The sequence below is a fragment of the Humulus lupulus genome, chromosome 9 (assembly GCF_963169125.1).
Source record: "Humulus lupulus chromosome 9, drHumLupu1.1, whole genome shotgun sequence".
Classification (NCBI taxonomy): Eukaryota; Viridiplantae; Streptophyta; class Magnoliopsida; order Rosales; family Cannabaceae; genus Humulus; species Humulus lupulus.
The window spans coordinates 15,561,613-15,579,465 of record NC_084801.1 but is presented as its reverse complement, the minus strand read 5'-3'; the positions used below and the strand labels follow the sequence as shown (position 1 = coordinate 15,579,465).

General features: G+C 38.1%; 1 long non-coding RNA gene across 1 annotated transcript; it reads right to left on the bottom strand.

The window, feature by feature from the left end:
* Window positions 1-438: 438 nt before the first annotated feature.
* Window positions 439-1,236, bottom strand: LOC133802131 (uncharacterized). Its single transcript, XR_009877157.1, has 2 exons — window positions 1,153-1,236; window positions 439-735 (listed from the first exon to the last, which is right to left on the bottom strand). It is a non-coding gene; the product is annotated as an uncharacterized LOC133802131 (long non-coding RNA).
* Window positions 1,237-17,853: the final 16,617 nt, after the last annotated feature.

Below are 17,853 nucleotides of genomic sequence, written 5' to 3'. Positions count from 1 at the left end.
GATGTGTTAAGACCGACTATGTTATTGTAGGTCAGGGTACTTTACATAACACTTTATCATTGTTATACAGATGTGTTATTATACTATCAATGATAAGACACTTTCTTTGTTATTTTAATAAATAGATAAGTGTTTAATTATATTATTTATAGTCGATTATATAACACATTTCAACACTTATAAATTTGTGTTATACTACACTTTAGTATAACACATTTTTTGTGTTATATAATGAAGTTTGCATAACATAATTCTTTACTTATAAAAAGTGTTATTGTAATAAATATTATAACACATTTTTCGTATTATTTTAATATTTAGATAAGTTTAAATTCTCATTATATATTCATTTATATAACACTAATTTATTCTATTATTTTATATTTTATTTATATAATTAAAATTAGCTTTCTAATATATACTAGCATCATCAAATGAACTTGATTTTCAAATAACAAAAAGTAAAAAGCATTCAACATTGTATTAACAATCCACAAATTAGTTTAAAACATTCAACATTGTCATCAAATTATATTATAGCTCTTAGGAGACAAAGACCCGAAAACTTAAACCAATAAATCTTAAATCACATGGTAAAAAACATTATCGCATTATCGCATATAAAGTGCATCCTAATGACAAAATATCAGCTCTCTCATCGATATCTGCATTACTTAGACAATCCCACAACTCAGGAGCTCGAAAAGGTGCTGAACAATGCTCAGATGCCCATTCCTACACAGCATGCAATGAATCCACCATCAATACAAGTACGAAATATTTAATGAAAGATGAAATCTATGTCCATTCCTCCATTACTTTGGCATATTCTAACAATAGGAACTTTTAAATTGTACAAATTAAAAATTCAAACATTTTGTAATTTGATAAGTTTTTTAAATGAGGCTATCCAAACAGTAACTAAAAATGCAAAAACTTGATAGAAAACCTCAAAACATGAACACATGTCAAGTCTTCACAAATATACCATTAATTAAAAAAAAATCAATATTTTTTTATCTCTTAAGACTATGAAAAAATAAATTCGGACCTCATACAAATACCAAAGCATTGGATGAATGTCATTCATAGTAGGGTAACCGATGCATTGCATGTGTGTGTGTGTTCGACTGGGGGAACAAAAAAAAACACCTGCAATTGTAGTGCCTCAAAATGAGATTGAATCTGCCTCCTTGCAGGCCGACCACTGCCAAAATCCATCAATTTGGCTAGTGGTGATTGTCCTTTCCCATGAGTTATGAGGACATTACCAGGCTTGACATCATTATGAGCATATGGTGGATCTAAATTGTGCATGTGCTCGAGTCCTGCACAAAGTTGTTAAATAGAATTTCAGGTTCAACTATTTTACTATAAGTACACATCATTGTATCATATAGACGAGGAACTGAAACACAGGTGATAACATAACTCAATTTAAAAAGTCTAAAGAAACATATCTATCTGCCTGTCGAAATATATGAAGAACATCAGTGGTTGAGAATAACTCCTTTTTAGATTTTATAGTGTTAGCATTGTCCAACAATGTTCCATCCAAATGAACTGGAAACAACAAATATGCTTCATGCTTCCAAGATCCTTCTTGTGTAGGCTGCCAACAAAAATATCTTAATGAATCATTCCGGATCAATTTCAGAATTTCTTTTTGTAGTTCCAACAGTGTTTAAAATACCTTTTTTTAATCAAACATTCTGAAGTTAAAAATTGATATTGCTACTATAACCCACCAGATAATTGTTGCTAAAAATAATTAGCATCTAATTCATTACATACAGAAAGAAATATCAAGTATGCAGCCAGAAAAAACTGGTGCATACAGAGTGGCATGCTTTATTAGACTATATGCAATAGAGACAAGAAATCTAAGACCCAGATAAGCAAAGAACTTTTTTATCACTGATGAGAAGGAAAAAAGTTAGTTCATCTAATTCTCTTTAAAGACTTATTACAAACAGTTTCAGGGTTTAATCTAATATTTTGTATCCATTCATGATAAGCACCCAATTAATGAATAAACTACATTTATACAAAGCAAAAAGAAAAAGGAAAAAGACTCACAAAGAATCGCATGTATATAAATGTCATATTTGGAAAGTAAGATTGAATAAAGATTAGTGAAAAGTTTGAATCTGAAAACCTAATTAATCCAACTACAATAGGATAATTTAATCTCATTGAGAAATTTGAGAAAAAAAAATTATAACTAGGAAGCCACAAACAGAGAAAAACTCAGAACCTGCATGCATAGGAAGATCATGAAATTTCTAGGAAGTACGAAGCATAAATGTAAAAAGACAGCTCTGACGTACTAACCTGTTCAGAAAATAAAAGTGTTACTCAATTATCAACACATAAAAAGCATAGAACAGCAAGATTCAATTGCTACTGCAAAAGCAGAAAACATAGAAACAAATGACTCATTCAGATCTCTCTAAGTGTCTCTGTCTAATTGTAAATACATGATATGTGTGCATGCTATGCAGAAATGTAGATCATGTTAGGCTAATTCTAGTTAAAACCTGGTTCATGTCAACAATAGCTGCATATCTTCCAACTAACAGTGAAAATATACTAATTAATTGTACCACTTACTTGGGAGCATTTCCTTGTGAAGTAGCATGAAATGAAGTACAAAGCTGACCTGGATAACATAACATTTAATTCGGTTAATGTGAACCTTAAAATACTATATGATATATAACTCATATTTGAAACTCAATGAAAAATTAAAAAAACTAATTACAGTGAAAATTTAAGGCTAAATAGGTCAAAGACCTTGTCATTTTCTGATTAGAATAGAGATTGGTGTATTCGGTTGTAACTTTAGACAGGCCAAACACCCATACAATAGCGGTAGCACATGAAAACTGCAACCGAAAAAAGGACCCAAAAAAAGAAGTTTAAAAAACAGAGAAATCTAAATCATTTGAATACTTACATGAAGACATATTTCAAAGGTTGTATTCCCTTTCTGGTTACACCATTCCTGTATACAATCTTTATTAGCAAAGAATTTGTTTTAAATACAAATTAGGAAAAAAAAAAGTACCAATAATTGGATTGACTATCTGGTTGTGCTTGGTTCAAGTAATAAAATCAGACCTTGATCTGAGACTAAGGATGTAGTCATTACCGGATATAAAATAAAAATCGAACATCCCACTGTTACAAGAAAAGCAAAAAAGTAGTCATGTCCCTTGTATTTATTCTGCATATAAAAGAATGGAAGATTAGCCAACCTATAAACATATACTTGCATACTTCCTGTGTATATAACATACATCCAAAGCTACTTAAGAGTTCTTTGGCTCAAACTATCAAAGCCACAAGATCTAGCAACAACCAAAGAATTATTAATTTATTAAGAGATGTAAAAGTTGATATTCAAAAACAGAAAGTGTAATACATCTAAAACATATTGAAAATAAGATCACTAGAATTGTAACCCAAAATAGCACTTCTTAACTACACAGCCAGATACAAGGTTGGCTTTTTAAGCAACAAGCATATACTAAATGGTGATCAAAATAATAAACTGTATAATATATCTTACCATAACATGTATCTGAACAGGAAACTGACATATTTGAAGGCCTGGAAAAAAAAGGCTAGTTACTTGAATGTATCAACAGTATAAATATAAAATAAGCTTACAATTGAAAAACTTTGCAACCATGCGTCTCATATCAGCTAGACTTGAACGCTTAAAATGGAGACAACTAATCTCATTTTGGCATGTTGAAGTTAATATGTTAGATACTGATACAAGGCAGTACTTATAAACTACAGCAACTGGATCCGAACCTTGCATAACTGAGAGAAGTCCAGCCCACTGTGCTACTCAGTCCACACAATTCAGCTGCTAAAGATTTGGCTGTGAAAAAATATGGGATAAGTTGATAACTACCCATTTTTAGTGTAAGCTAACCAAAAATAACTACAAAGCATATTTAATTACTTTATACCCATATTTGTTGCATATTGAATATTATATATATCATTGACATCATCACATTCAAGACTTTGTAAGAAAAGAAAAGAACAATGCAAAGTGAAAACTATGCTCCACACAACAGCTAAGATGAGCAGTAGTTACAAAGCATTCTTCTTATCCTTGAAAAATACATTAGCAAGGGCATTGACAAATAGCTTAACCCAATCATTGCTTACAAAGGCCAGTAAATATTTTGAGCTGAACTTAGTGCCTCAATTTGTAAATCTCTTCAGTTTAAGCAGCAATTAAAATAACTAAGACATAGAGAGATGACCTTGTATGTGTTAAATATAATCTCCCTGAACTTTACCTTATCTTTCGGAATTTTCTTCTTCTCGTAACCCCATTTCCTGGCCAACTTTAGAGCTGTTTCTACATCTTCAGCATCAGTGTTCATAAGCAGCACCATGTCATATCCGAACATTTCTGAGTTTTATACTCTCCTTCTTATTCATTTCTTGTTTTGGAGCAAATTTTTCCTCAGTGGTTGGTTGTGGTTCAAGATGACAACAAAGAGAGATGGTGTTGGTGGTTGGAGATTATGAAGAAAGAATGACTGATTCCCTCCATTAAGCAGCCGCTTCACAAACTCTAGGATTCCTTCAGGTGGAACCCGCTCATTCACAAAATCAACAAGCTCTTTTAATGATCTTAAGTACAAGTTCTCTCCTTCATTGATGATAATCCCAAAACCTATACACCTTCTGGACCTTCAGAAAAGAGAGAGAAAGAGTCAAATAGAGGTGAGAAGGAAATAGAGAAAAATAAAAACTCTAAAATAAAATAACCTTGCCCACGACTTCATGTCATCCAAGAGATTGAAAAGGGCTTAACAAATGTGGTGGCCGAGGAGCTCCTTTTGTTCGTCGAGCCTCGCGAAAGGTTCATGTCCGAGAGAGGTGGTGGCTTTCAATCTTCTATCTTTACAAAAAAATTCAGCCTAGGTTTGCCAAAATAGAGAGAAAGCAGGAAGAAAAAGATAAAGAAAGATGAAAAGATAGTGCTTAAGAGGAAATAAAATATAACACAACATTTCATTGCCGCTGCTTTTTTTTCATTTGCCGCGTTTTAGATTGATTTTTTTTTTACTTTCCCCGGTTACTTTATTTTATTATAATACTTTTTCAATAATCTTATAATTAAGTGTTGTGGAAAGGGGTTTTTGTTGTAGTGAATATAGTATGACTTGGGTCAGTACTAATAATAATGAGGGTTTGGTGATTGCTTTTTAAACGATTATGACTTTGAGATCATGGCCATCATTAGATGATAACTAATATTATAATTTTAATAATTTTATTGCCCTCAGTATGCACTAGATTTTAATGTGTATATTTTGGTGAGTTAGATATTAACTCAATTTTGATCCTTGGACATTCTGGCGAGGTTCATGAACTTCGGTGGTGTTCTCCAATACCGATTCTTTGGTTCCGAGGACACTCCAGTCCTTTAGAATTCCTTTTCTCCTCCACCCCTTGAATAGATGTCTTAGGGGTTCTTGTTTTGGCCTATCTTTCTTATGGTAAATGCACTAACTACTTGGTTTTGTTGTTTCACATGTCCAAAGAGCTACAACACCTCCACCACCAAGGATTCTATGGCTTTGACCATGAAATATTGGAGATGGACCGAGAAGCTGAACAACTTCCCTACGAGGGGAGGCAGGCGACCTCAGATCAGAGTAGAGACCTCTTGGTGAGGGAAGAACCTCCAAGGGTGGATAGGCCTCTGTAGATTGGCGCGTCGGAGGAGGAGGTAAAGATGGGTCTCGTGTATGGGTCCAACAAATAAGAAGTGGACGACTTTGAAGCAGAGCATCTCCCCAGAAATCTGAGACATCGGGGAGCACTCAACAAAATACTCAACCACTATGGAGTGGGGGGGGGGGTTGGGACATCTTGACGTGCCTATCCCAAGAGAATGAAAGGGTGCACGATAGAATCCACGACCTCGGGGCCTGGAGTGCGTCTCATCTTAAGGTAGGAACATCCCTACCCCTACACTAGTATTATGTTGAGTTCCTAAAGTTCATCGGCATAGCCCCCTTCAGCTATCCCGGTATGGATATCGAGTGCTAGCCTTGCTATACTTCTTGTATAGGAGGTAGAACTGGCCCGTCCTTTCTCCAACCAAAATTATGTACATTTACAACATTCGGGCCCTTCCTAAGAAGGGGAAGCTTTATGGGTCCTATACTTTAATGAAGTATACGTACCTGGGCATGTCCTACAATACTCTATGCCATAATGAGAGACAGGCGTGGGACTACAAAAACTACTTCTTTTGGACAAGTGGTGTAATGACCCAAAATCACTAACAAGGCTTCAAGGTCTTGATTAGCGTGTCGAGAGGGCATAATTTGTTTTTGTGTGATTTAATGATTAAATGCATAATTTTTGTGGAATGCATGATTATATGACTATATGGATATGTGAAATGCATGTTTATGAGTATTAAATATGCACGTGGGCCCTGTTTAGCTTACAAGGGTATATTTGTAATTTTGGCCCGTTGAGGGCATAAATATGATTATATATGATAAATTTTTGAGGCCAAATTATTATGTGGATATATTTGCAGTATATGGCTCGAAACGGTCCTAGTGAGTGGATTGGCGAAATAGTTGCGACAGGGATTTATACCTGGCTCGAGGGGAACCTAGGGGTATTTTTGGGAACATAGAAAATCTATTGGGGATTATTAGACATTGGGAAAAATAATTGATAATTAGTTGAATGACAGGATAAATTGGTAGTTGTTAGGAACACTTGAGGAATTAGCGGGAATTGGGAACAAATGACTAATATATCCTTAGATTGAGTAAAGGATTAGTTTTATTTGGGAGGGCAAAATAGTCATTCCCTATGTCTAAGGATTTACTCAGCATTATGTTAGAACAAAATAGAAGGATAGGGAATAATCCAAGGAAATAAAGAAGGAAAAAGGCTCTCAGCTCTCAGCTCTCTCTCTTTCTCTCATCTCTCACTCTCCCTTGTGGAATTTAAAGCTAAGAATCCAAAAGGAGCCTAGACAAGGCTTTGGGGCAGTGATCTTTGAAGTAATTGAAGGGGAATGAAGCTGGAATTGCAGATGGAAATCAGAGGAAAAGTCAGAGTTTTGAGCTGAGTTGATGTGAGGATTCAGCTGGAAATTAAGCTCCCAAATTGATGTAAGAACTTTGACCTTAGTCTCTTAATTTTGATGGATTGGTTTAGGTGAATTATAGGTTCTTGGGTATGAAAATTGATGATGTGTTAGACTGAGATTATGGGGTAATTATGGCTAGTGAATTGGGATATTGATTCTGGTATTATAGCTAAGCTTTTGGGTGATTAAAATGTGTAGTTTAGTTCTGAATTGGAGTTGAATTGAATTGATAAGTTGGGAAATTTTGGGTTGATGGCTTAGTGTTCTTGGCTAGCAAAAAGAAGAGAAAACCCACGTTTTCTCTAGGTCGAAAGGGCACGTCGCGACCTAGCCTTGGGGGCGCTGCAACGCGTATGGCCCTTATGGCCTGGGTTGCTCTATGACTTGGGGGCGCGTCATGACTTTCTAGGTCAAGTCGCGACCAACTAAGCCCAGTCGCGACCTACTTGAGGATTTTATCCTTAGAAATTTTTCAATGATTGTTAGGGCTAGGGGATTCGTACCTAGGCGCTCGGGACAATTTATATTACCCAGTTTAGTAATGGATACCATTGGCCCTTGTGACTAGGTTTATCGCCAAGGCTCGGGGCTAAGGATCGTGCTCGGAACCATTTCACATTCTCCACTCGGAGTTAAGGTAAGAAAACTGCACCCATTTATGTGGCTATGTTAGGACTAGGGTTCCCTATATTCGAATACAATGCTCTATGAATATGACATGCCATGTGAGCATGAAATAAACGGCCTAAGAGTGTCGGAAATGATATTTGCGCACGGATGCGGCTCGTCCACTTAGAGCTGAGGTTAGCTAAATAATCACTAAGCTCGGCTTAAGTGAGTCAGAGTCAGTGGGTTAAATAGAGGGTGCGGCCTAAGGGTGTTGACCCTGGATATTGTATGATAACTATGGTGTGTTTACTATTGTTAAGTTGTTGCCTACAACTTGTGGAATACTGGTTTAAATGGTTTGTGATTTGTTGATTGCTAGCACTGATTGTGTGTTTGTCATAATATGCTGAATACCTGATTAACTGCCTTATGGGTCATATGATTGTTTGCATTTCTGAGGTTTGTTTGCTACGGTATCAGGGTCGGATCTGTGTTCCGACTGATATGGGGATTAGATGCGAGATACTGGATGAATCCCATACTACGCCATAATCACTTCATCCAAGCACCACAAAGATGTATCAGGATCTACAGACGTTGTATTGGTAATCTGGGATAAAGAATGATGTGGTAGAGTATGTGGCCAGGTGTTTGACCTGTCAGTAGGTGAAAGCTGAGCATCAGCGATCAGCGGGGTCGCTACAGCCTTTGGGTATTCTCGAGTGGAAATGGGAAGATATTACGATGGATTTTGTGGGAGGATTACCCAAGACAGCGGGGCTTCATGACTCGGTCTGGGTGATAGTGGATAGATACATCAAGTCAGCTCACTTTCTGCCAGTGAAGATGACTTATACTGTGGATCAGTATGCGGAGTTGTATGTGAGGGAGATTGTACGTCTCTACGGGGTTCCTAAGTCTATAGTGTCAGAACGGGATCCTATCTTTACCTCCATGTTTTGGGGTGGATTGCAAAAGGCTATGGGGACTCAGTTGAAGTTCAGCACGACCTTTCATCCTCAGACTGATGGACAGTCTGAGAGGACGATTCAGGTGTTGGAGGATATGCTTAGAGCATGCATGATAGACTTTGAGGGGTCTTGGAGTAAGTATCTCCCGTCGAATGAGTTTTCATATAACAAAAATTATCAATTAACTATTGGAGTAGCTCCATATGAGATGTTATGTGGGAGGAGATGGGCGAGAGGAGGTATTTGGGACCGGACATGGTGCAGAAGACTAAGGCTATCAAGAAGATTCGAGCTCGAATGCTTTCTTCATATAGCAGATAGAAAAGCTACGCTGATCTTAAGCATAGGGACGAGGAGTTCCAGGTAGAGGACTACGAGGGGTAAGAAGATTTGGAAAGAAGGGAAAGCTGAGCCCTAGATTCATTGGACCCTTTGAGATCATGGAGAGGATCGGGCAGGTGGCTTACAAGTTAGCATTGCCACCATTGTTGTCAGGAGTTCATGACATATTCCATGTTTCTATGCTTCGGAAGTACATCTTAGATACAACTCATGTGTTGAAGTATGAGGACTTAGAATTGCAGACATATTTGTCTTATGACGAGTGACCTGTTCAGATCTTAGACAGGAAAGATAAGGTTCTATGGAACAAGACGATTCCTCTAGTTAAAGTATTATGGAGGAATTTAGGGTTGAGGAAGTGACCTGGGAGCTTGAGTCAGCAATGCAGGCTCACTATCTCAAGTTATTCATGTAAATTTTGAGGACAAAATTCTCAGTAGGAGGGGATTATTACAACGACCCAAAATCACTAACAAGGCTTAAGGGCCTTGATTAGTGTCCTGGGAGGGAATAATTGGTTTTTGTGTGATTTAATGATTAAATGCATGAATTTTGTGGCATGCATGATTATATGGATATGTGAAATGCATTTTTATGAGTATAGAATATGCATGTTGGCCCTGTTTAGCTTATAAGGGCATATTTGTAATTTTGGCACGTTGAGGTCATAAATGCAATTATATGTGATAAATTGTTGAGACCACATTATTATGTGGATATATTTGCAGTATATGGCTCGAGACAGTCTTAGTGAGCATATTGGCGAAATAGTCACTTATTTATACCCGGCTTGGGGGGAACCTAGGGGTATTTTCGGGAACTTAGAAAATATATTGGGGCTTACTAGACATTGGGAAAAATAATTGGTAATTAGTTGAATGATAGGATAAATCGGTAGATGTTTGGAACACATGAGGAATTAGCGGGAATTGGGAACAAATGACTAATATATCCTTAGATTGAGTAAAGGGTTATTTTTATTTGGGAGGGCAAAATAGTCATTCCCTAGGTCTAAGGATTTACTCAGCATTATGTTAGAACAAAATATAAGGATAGGGAATAATCCATGGAAGGAAAGAAGGAAAAAGGCTCTCAGCTCTCTCTTTCTCTCTCTCATCTCTCACGATTCTTCCCTCTCTCACTCTCCCTTGTGGACGTCGAAGCTAAGAATCCAAAAGGAGCCCAAAAGTCTTTGAAGTAATTGAAGGGGAATTAAGCTGGAATTGGGGTTGGAAATTAGAGAAAAAGTCAGAGTTTTGAGCTGAGTTGGTGTGAGGATTCAGCTGGAAATTGAGCTCCCAAATTGAGGTAAGAACTTTGACCTTAGTCTCTTAATTTTGATGGATTGGTTTAGACAAATTATATGTTCTTGGGTATGAAAATTGATGATGTGTTCGACTGAGATTATGGGGTAATTATGGCTAGTGAATTGGGATATTGATTCTGGTATTATAGCTAAGCTTTTGGGTGATTAAAATGTGTAATTTAGTTATGCATTCGTAGCTAAATTGGAGTTGAATTGAATGGATAAGTTGGGAAAATTCTGGGTTGATGGCTTAGTGTTCTTGGCTAGCAAAAAGAAGAGATTACCCAGGTTTTCTCTAGGGCGAAGAGGCATGTCGCGACCTAGCCTGGGGGGTGCCGCAAAGCGTATGGCCTTTCTAGCCTGGGTTACTTTCTAACTTGGGGGCGTGTCGCGACTTGCTAGGCCAAGTCGTGACCCACTAAGCCCAGTCGCGACCCGCCTGAGGATTTTAGCCTTGGAAATATTTCAATGATTGTTAGGGCTAGGGGATTCGTACCTAGGCGCTCGGGACAATTTATATTACCCAGTTTAGTAATGGATACCATTGGCTCTTGTGACTAGGTTTATCGCCAAGGCTCGGGGCTAAGGATCGTGCTCGGAACCATTTCACATTCTCCGCTTGGAGTTAAAGGTAAGAAAACTGCACCCATTTATGTGGCTATGTTAGGACTAGGGTTCCCTATATTCGAATACAATGCTCTATGAATATGACATGCCATGTGAGCATGAAATAAACAGCCTAAGAGTGTCAGAATTGACATTTGCACATGGATGCGACTCATCCACTGAGAGTTGAGGTTAGCTAAATAATCACTAAGCTCGGCTTAAGTGAGCCGGAGTCAGTGGGTTAAATAGAGGGTGCGGCCTAAGGGTGTTGACCCTGGATATTGTATGATAACTATGGTGTGTTTACTATTGTTAAGTTGTTGCCTACAACTTGTGGAATACTGGTTTAAATGGTTTGTGATTTGTTGATTGCTAGCACTGATTATGTGTTTGTCATAATATGCTGAATACCTGATTAACTGCCTTATGGGTCATATGATTGTCTGTGTTGTTTATGCTATGCTATATGGTTTTCTTGCTGGGCCTTGGCTCACGGGTGCTACATGGTGCAGGTAAAGGCAAGGGTAAGGTGGACCAATCCTGAGTTGGAGAGCTCTAGGGCTAGAATGTACATAATCAGCTGCTCGTCCGCTACGGCCAAGGGATAATATAGGGACAATAGAACCTAAAATGTGTATTTTGCCATTTGAGTGGCCTGTGCTTGTATTCAACTTTTGAAAGTTGTAAATTTGTCCTTTATACCTTGTTTTTGGGATCCCATGTAATAAACGTTTATTTAAATGAAAATTATTTGTTTATGACCAAAATCTTTTAACCCTAGCTCGATCATGAATTTAGAGTCACATTTTCAACTAAATGACTTGATTAGCAAGTCTTTCACAATTATAAATACACAATGTAACGATCTTGGTTATCTAGGGCGATACAAGTGGCTTTCTGATGCAGACCAACCCGAATCTACTCCTAGATTTTGCCAGGGTTGGTAAGTGTTCTAATCTTTAAACCCTTCATTTGGTTGTCTTTCGCATAAAGGTTGTTATTAGGAATTTCCTTTTGTAGGTCCCTACCGTCGCACACAGTTTGTCGTGGCCTACGACGACCAACTTCAGAAGATGAGAGTTCTTCCCGAAGAAGAGATGAATCTAAGCCTCCTCATGATAAAGGAGAACTTACGCCAGTACAGCCTTCTTCTAGTAGACTAACACCTGGGCTCGATGGACCTCTCCTAGTTTAAGAATTCCAAGAAGTCCTTCGAGGAGGCCTTGCTCCACACAGAGTACGTAGCTGTTAAAGCCCACCTCCAATTCAACCAATGGATGTGGGAGGGGCACGTGGAGACCATGCTCACCATCCAGGCCGTTGTTGAGGCCCAGGAGGACCAGGAGCTCGAGGAGGAGCTCCAGGCTGGGATAGAATCCTTGTCTACAAATCATGGTAAATCCCCTATTATCCTATATCATGCTACGCATGTATGAGAGGGAGTTAGTCCAGAACATGTGTGGGTCTCGCCATCACTTCTCGAGTGTGGGAAAATCTCAAAACATCATTAGACTGCTGAGGAGATCCAAGACTACCAAGACCTAATTAATGTCTTCCTCCACAACCCAAAGAGAATGGTCTACTCCAAGGTTTCGTACCACTCGATGACGTGACGTCCATGCACGTGAGGTGGTTCTGCCAATACAAGACGAACACCACCCTGGAGATGGGTAGACTCATAGGAGATTTTTCCCATTCCATTCTTCACCTAGAAGAGCCATCCAACAGTGGGGCTCTCGAGTAGTTTCCATGCATACTTAAAATATTTTGAATGCGTTTTTATTCTATTTTTGTTTATTTCCATCTGGAGACTAACCATTTTTTCGTCATTTTACAGGCCACATGGATTTGTCCAACTCTATTCAGGCCAAATACCAAAGGGTTTCAAGACCCTCTCAATTCCAAGTCGTGACTGTACCATTCATGGTGCCTCAAACTCTGGCAGCAGTTCCTCCAGCTCCGGTGGTCCCCGCAGCTCTAGCAGTTACTCCATTGGTCTCCCCCATGAGATCAGTGGTGACTAGTAAGTTCATAGACCTTTGTGGGGGGTCCCTGGTCCATGATGAGGGGTATTCAAGGATGGGAAATGACCCCCCATCCTCTGAGGTGCCTAGCAGTCCTCCAACTAGAATACCTTGCCTTATCATCTTCCCTAAGCACTTTGAAGGGGAAGATTTGGAAAGGCACCAACGGGTGGTTGAGTACTTCAATGCTCACCTGGAGGAGGGAAATGAGGAATTCAAAGTCCTCACAAAGGTCCTTCATGAGGATAGGTTGAAGATCCCAATGCCAGCTCCCAATCGTGAAGAGTTGAAGCCTCTCTTCGTGAGGAGGCTTGGAGAAACAACACCTCCTCTGGAAGCGGAGCTCCTTCAGGGATTGACGAGATCCCTCTTCGACATTCCTTCTCGTAGTTACACCCATTGTGGAGGAGGCAATGAGATATCCCTCCTCACAACCTGCCGCTACTCCACATTGCAGGTAAGCATTACTCTGCATTTTCAAAACTTTTCTTTTTATAGCTAAGTGTTATCTTGAAGATAAATTTGTTTTTTTGTGTAGGCTGTAGCTCCTTGTCAGAGGCTTTGGGACTTCATCATGATGATGTCCTTCGAACTTATGGAGCTAAGGGGGGCTTTTGTTTCACTGAAGGAGCACTCGAGGATCCAAAAGGCACTAAGGGATGAGAAGGCTTGTGCCTCTGATCTAGAAACCTGTCTGGTGACAGAGCAGTCGAGACTCCAGAAACTCGAGGACACTTCCTTGAGGTTAGTGGAGGAAGCCACGAGTCGCTCTAAGGCCACTGAGGATGATGTCCATAAGGTCAAGGAGGACCTCAAGGGGACACAGGAGAAGACCTATCTTGCCCAAGGAGGCGACCAAGCATGCTGGGAAGACTACTCGAGCCTGGGAGAAAGCCGCACATGCGGTTTTGAGGGCTAAATTGCTTCCACGGAGGTTGAGGGCTTGAAACTTCAAGTCCAGGAGCTGCAGAAGGAGCTTGATGTGTTGGCGGAAGACACCCTCTATGTTGCTTGGCAAAGCAATAGAGAGATGGACTTGGCCTTCACAGGTAACCCTAACATGAGGATGTTGTTCGAGGAGCGTCTTCAAGAGGATGAGGCTGCAGCTGCTTAGGCTCGGTTTGCAGCTAAGGCAGGTTGTGCTCTCGTGATCGAGCTCATCTTGGAGGTTCCCCCAAGCGAGTAGGCCCTTGTAGTTTTTGGGGTACAAACAAGTTCATTCTCGAGCCCCCGAGCACAGTTGTAAATATTTTTACTTGATGGCTTTTGCTAGCACTACTTATATGTCTTCATTGCATTGTCACTCAACACATTTTTTAGCGTTTAGTAATTGTGCAATTTGTTCTTAAAGTTGGAAAGATTTTAATTTTAATTCAACGTAATCTGATGTCACAAGAATTTTAAACATTATCATGTCCAACACGTGTGGACTGTAGTCTTCGAGAATTAGGTCTTAATATCCCCAGTGAGTTCAACTAGGTACTTGTGCTCAAGTCCTGGTAACTCGAGTCTTGTCGACTCACCTAGTATTTTGATGATTCTAAGCACTCAGTGTTGCTACACGGGCTCGTAGTCCTCAGAAGTAACTTTAGTGTGCTGTTAAGTGGAAGCACTCGATGTCTCCTTACGTCCTCGAGTCCCAACAACTCAGGTCTTAGGAGGTAAAATTTACTTAGGGTTTGAAGGAAAAGTTTTACTCCTTGGGCGTGTAGTCCTTGAGAGGTTTCACTAGGTCATTTTCATTAGTCATGATTATAGTTTCGCCTTCTGAGTACAGATTACTCAGGTTTTGGAAATCAGAAACCCGTTTCTGATCCTCGGGTTGTATGTCCTCAGGAGATGGGTCGATCGAGTTCTCCGCCCCTTTAGGCCAGGCCTTGTGATCAAGTTCTTGGAAACTTGAGGTTTGCGCCTGAGTATAGGTAACTCGGGGCTCCGATCACTCTTCGGAAGTTGAGAATAGATAATTTCTCCTTAGGTGCGTAGTCCTTAGGAGATAACTCATGTTCACCCATAAGTTGGATATTTTATGGTTTTCCAATGCTAGGTCTCACTAATTTCCCTTTGTTGTTCTGCTCTTGCATGCCGTGACACTAGGCTTACTTCGCACATGACTAGCTTAGTTTCCTAGGTCATGCTGTTCGAGTAGTAAAGTTAACATTAAAGTTTAACAAATTAAAAGAACTACAATATAATTTTATGAATTCAATCTACCGTGTTTTTCATACACGGTTTCCATTAATTGTGCTCAAATGCTAAAAACTGATTACAAAATTTAGAAAATACGTTACTCATACTATCGATAATACCAGCGAAGATGCTTGGCATTCCAGGTGTGGGGCATTAACTCCCCATTTATTCAGTTCAGTTTGTGTGTCCATGGACAAAGGATGCTCTCGACTTGGTATGGGCTTTCCCAATTAGGGCCCAACACTCCAACACCAAGGTCTCGGGTGGCTAAGAAGACTTTTTGCAACACTAGGTTTCCGACCCCAAACTTCCTATCCTTCACTTTGGAGTTGAAATATGTAATGCCCTGGATAACCAAGATCGTTACACAGTGTGTTTAAAATAGTGCAAGACTTGCTAATTAAGTCATTTGAACATAAGCGTGTTTCTAGAGTCAACTGTCAGGTTAGGGATAAAAAGATTTTGATCGTATAATGGTTGGCTTTCATTAAAATAATAGTTTGATACACGGATCCCAAAAATAATATTTATAAGGCGGTTACTGATGGACCCAAAACGGGTATGTTTTAAATATTTATAAATCGCAAGCGCATGAATCGTTCATATAGAATAGTGATCGTGTAAGCAAGGATGTCGAACCCAAAGGAGTTGTCTAAAATCGAAAAGAGAACTATTTTAAACCAAAATTAATAAATTCTAACCTAGCTCCAAAGATTGATGAGAATTTGTAACAATAAAAATAAAATAAAAGATAATAATAAAGATATTAAAGACAATATATATAACTAAATTAATAATTGTAAACCAAGAAGGTAAAATAAGATTATTAAGGATTAGAATCCACAAAATATAAGATCAATAATATTTATAAGTACATTGATTCCCAAGTTTTAGTGATAGTTAAACTAAATCAAACTATCATTTTCCAAATAGATTTATAATTTTAAGCACAAATTACTTCTAAAAAGATAAGATTTTTCTTCATTTTTCAAAATTATAATTTCAAAGCATTTAGTGTAAATTAATCTAATGAAATAACAAATAAATCAATGAACATTATTTATAAGGAAAAACATAATATTTTTGTTCTAAGCATGGATGTGTACAATTTAATGACACATCTTACACAAATAATATTATGTTTTTGCACTAATGAAGAACAAAGTGTAAATATGTGCTAACAATCCAAAATACATGATATTTAAGATGAAAGAATATATTTGAAGAAGAAAATTCCATAAACTTTGTTGCACAAAATGGGAAATCAACATACAAAATAAATACTATCTAGTTACAAATTGTTCCATCATCACCTTAATAATCTTAAAAAGATTAGAAACTCATTACTACAATAGCAAATACAAACTAAAAATTACAAACATAAATAGGAAAATTTGGAGGAGAAACCCCCAAAATTTTCCTCTAAAAATACATAGAAAATAACCAAAAAGAAGAAGAAGATGAAGAGAATAGAGAGGTTTTGAAATGTGGTAAGTGTGTAGTGTTGTAACCTCCCCCCAAAAATGGACACCCTAAATGGTCTTCAAAACTCCATATTTATAGCCAAAATGAGGTATTAAAATAATCAATTTAAATTAATTAAATTGATTAAATTAATTTAATTAATTATAATATGGAAAATAAGGGTAAATTATATGGTGTAATAATAATGTTTTGGGGTAAAATGTGTAGAAAGTGGAGTAAAAATATTGTATTTTTAACAAATGGGACAAGGGGACAAATTGCTTTGTTGGGCTCAAAAATAAAAATGGCAGCTTTGTGGCACTTGGGGTGCAAGGGGGCAGTGAGCCTGGTTTGGGCAGAGGCGTGTGGGCTGTGTGCATTAGGATGGCTGGTGGAAATGCTTCAGGACTCAGGAGGTAGGCGGGTGGTCTTGTTGACTTCGACTGGGGTGATTTAAGTGGCTGACAAGTGCTGGATCCGTGTGGTTCGTTGGGAGCAGCTTGATGCATCAGGCGTCGGGCCTGATTGGAGCTGGCTGGGGGATTCGACCCATGATGGCAGCAGGAGGCTGGGCTCGGGCCTAGTTGCTGATGAGCAGGAGGCCAGGCGGGCTGGAGCAAGAGCTGGGCTGGGCATTGGCTATTTCAGAAATGCCACATTCCTTTGTTATTTTTCACAAAAATGTCACTTTTTTCATCATTTTCCTTGCTTTTCAAGAGCCCAAAAACAACATTGTTTCCTACAAAATAATCTAAACTAAATTAAAATTTAATATTTTCATTAATAAAATATACCATATAACTTCCATGAAAATATTAATTAAAATTTAATTTACATAACATTTAATTCCAATAAATTCATATTTTTAACATTTAAACTAACAATACTAATTTTAAATAATTAAATTACAACATAAAACAATAAATATTAATAAAAATATATAAAATTCTAGAAAATTACAATAAGACTAATAAATACAAAATTACTTAAAAACTTAATAAATCAATTAAAACCTTAAGAATTAAGCAACAATTAGCACATAAAAAGTGGTAAAATAACTCTATTTTGTAGAGTTATCAGTTACAATCCTCAAAAGTAAATATAACTCCACCCAGCCTAAATGTCAAAATACAAATTTTGGCTCTAGCCCCTGTAAATCCCTCGGCCGTGGTGGTCGAG